This window comes from Tupaia chinensis, unplaced genomic scaffold, assembly GCF_000334495.1.
Source record: "Tupaia chinensis unplaced genomic scaffold, TupChi_1.0 Scaffold000362_1, whole genome shotgun sequence".
In the NCBI taxonomy this organism is placed as follows: Eukaryota; Metazoa; Chordata; class Mammalia; order Scandentia; family Tupaiidae; genus Tupaia; species Tupaia belangeri.
In genome coordinates this window covers 3,615,099-3,618,185 of record NW_006159859.1, presented here as the reverse complement: position 1 = coordinate 3,618,185, position 3,087 = coordinate 3,615,099, and the positions used below count along the sequence as shown (strand labels likewise).

The following is a 3,087-nucleotide window of genomic DNA, read 5'->3' as shown; positions in this document are numbered from 1 at the left end:
GGGGGTGATTTCTCACTTTCTGTCTGTCTCTCTCTGTCTCTCTGGCAAATGCATGCACCCTATAGCAAAAACCTTTCTCAAAAAAAGAAGAAAGAAAGAAAGAGAGAGAGAGAGAAAGAGAAAAGAAAGAGAAAGGAAGAAAAAAGAAAGAGAAAGAAGAGAGAAAGAGAAAGAAAAAGAAAGAGATAAACAAGAAAAGAATTATAGCTTCTCTGTTCTTACTAAAATCCTGTACTGATAACCTTCTCCCTTTATTAAGCCAATCTAGAATTCTGGAGCTGATTTTTCCCCCCAAATAAGGTTTTACTTGGAAAACCACTTGAGACCCTGACTAAGGAAGGAGCCTAAGACTCAGTGGATGGAGTTCAAATTTCCTTTCTTCCTGGTCCCGCCAGTATTCTTTGCTCAGGCCAAAAAACTGCATTCCTTGGTAATTCTCCTTAGCTTCCTGGAGAAGAGATCTTTTCCCATAAACCATCTTTTTTTTTTTTTTTTTTTGTAAAGTAGAACTTTATTTCCAGGAAACAGTGAGTTAGTTGGAGATGGATGTGTTTTTTTAAAAAACGTCAAGGTAGATCTAATATGTTCAACAAAGTGGGGGCCTCAGCTGAAGTTGAAGTGGAAAGGTTCTCTAATATTTGCTTATCATCTTGCTGCAGCCAGAAATCCACATGCGGAAATGGCATCCAGGAATACGGTCCTATGCAAAGTTACTCTTTCTTGGTATCATAAATGCTAATCATTGGTCCTCCTGCTAAGGCTCGTGCAGCATGCAGCTCCTCCTCCAGACCTTGGTCTTGAGGCTCTGTAAATCTCTGTGGTTTTAATGTCGACAGCTATGCTATAGATTATTGGAAAGTGGTTCTCATTTTCTTCCCGGTTGTTTAATTCTGTCACACACAGTGTCACTAAGTGAATGTCCTCTTCTTTTCTGTCAAATTCACTAAGAAGTTGGTGAGTGAGTTTTTGTGACAACTTCCTGTTATCACTGAAGCCTCCCATGAGGTGCACTTCGAGCCTCCCACACTGAGTGTGGTCAGAAAAGGATTTTTTGGAGTTCATGATCAAGGGGACCTCCACTTTGGTGTTGGTTCCATCACAATGTGTCAAACAGGTGGCCCCGTTATCTGTGTGCCTCAGGACCACAATGTGACAAATGGTGGGATCATCAGAACCCAGAATAGAGATGGAGTCATCCTTTGGGGAGGTCACTGCCAGCTCTCTCTGCTGAACATACAGAAGACCCTGGGGTCCCACTTGTTGAACAGACTGACCTCTGAGGAGTCTGACTCTTCCCTCCAGTGGTGGATTGGCTCGAACCAGGTCCCCTGCAGACTGCAGCAGCCGCACTCGCCACCTCTCCACCAGCAGCAGCATCGTGGAGGTGGCGGCCTCCCCAGCCGGGGGCTGCCTGCCACGCCTGGAGCTGATTTTAAATACATGATTTGAGATCTCCATTTTCCTTCTTCGGGAAACTGGGAAATTTGGCCCTGTCTAGCCTTCACTGGTTTTCTTGGACCTTAATTCCCAAAATATTTTCAGTGACAGTTCTGTAGTCAGGGTGGCTAATTCTCCTGCTTGAGAGTTGCACACTATTGCTGATCCCCATGCAGAACCAGAGGGGTTCACTATAACAGTCAGCTAACACCGCTGAACCCCTTAACTCTGATAACAAACCCACTGACTGGAGGACACATTGTCTCCTGGATTGTTTTACAATCAGCAGCAGAGATGACCTCCTTTGTCCCCATTTGGAGTCGTTGGCTATACAGCTCCTACCCAAAGCCTGACCAAGACAATTGTGTTGAGGGTGGTAGTGAATGAAACCCTAATGGTTATACACTCGTTAACCTTTCTTCTGCTGGTCGAATCACCAGAAAGCAGCATATCTACATTATGTTATTCTGATTCTCTGTACAAATCACTTACGGAACCATGCCTTGAATTATACCATCATCTTGCCTCAAGTATGCTATTAGGAGCATCTATATATAGAACGTCCACTGCTATTGAATACACCAGGCACGAAGTACTTCACTGTTCTTTATACAAAGACTTAAGTGGTAAATTCCTCTTAGTGGGCAGAGCCAGAAATGCCATCCTGCCTCCTGTACTCTTTAGGTCTAGGGGACTGCAATACTCCTTCGTGTTTTTCCTTTTGGCCCTGAATCCCAAGCTGCCACAAACTGATAGCTAAGTCTTCTGTTTACAGTTGCTACAGCTTCCTATAATCTGGGTTTGCTGATGTGATTTTCTGCTTAGCTTTGTTCATGACCAACCTCATATCTTCCCCTCTTTCTTCTTCTTGTTTTGTTCTAACAGCTTACACTTTCTTGGTTGAGAACAAAGACAGTCTGGGCTTAAGTATGTGACTGCCTGAAATCATGGGAAACAACTTTCCCATGTTTAGCTGTATCTTCCTTGGGTAAGTTCCATAATGTTCTTTCTCTATGCCTCTCTTTTTCATCTATAAAGCAGTGCTAGGATTGGCTCCAGGGCCTGAAAAATCCAAATCTCACATGACTGATGACACAATTTGAATCCTGGCCCCGACAGCTTAAAAAACACACCAGTCATGTGTGGTACGTGCTTGAAATCCAGATAGGATAGAGAAATGGAGGAGAAGGGATCGCAACATGACCACATCCCATCGGGGGGTGCTTTTTCCCTCTCCCTCACTCTCTTTCTCCCTATGGCAAGTGTACATGTTCTCTGGAAAATTAAAATAATTATAAAACAAGGCTAATAAAAGTATCTACCTCATATGGTTGTTACAAAAATCAAATCAAATAATAGAGTATGATTTTTAAGATGCTTTATTTACTTTGGCAATTTTTTCCCTTTTTTAAACTTGTGGTAAAACATACGTAACATAAAATGTACTATCCTAATCATCTCTTTTATTTAAAAATTTTTTTTAAACGTTTGATCACTATACATCATTTGGCTTGTAAAGAGAATTTATCCAACATGAAATATACCTCAGATCAGACCAGTTGAGAATACTATACACGTTATCACCAACAGGTGATAAACCATTTCTGTGTCTCACAAATGTCTTGCCTCTCTATTTTTTCTCCCTAATTT

The 3,087-nt window shown here is 42.0% G+C and overlaps 1 pseudogene; it reads right to left on the bottom strand.

Moving 5' to 3' along the window:
* Positions 1–440: 440 nt before the first annotated feature.
* LOC102472998 (protein N-terminal asparagine amidohydrolase-like) lies at positions 441–1,377 on the bottom strand (annotated as a pseudogene).
* Between the last annotated feature and the right edge of the window lie 1,710 nt (positions 1,378–3,087).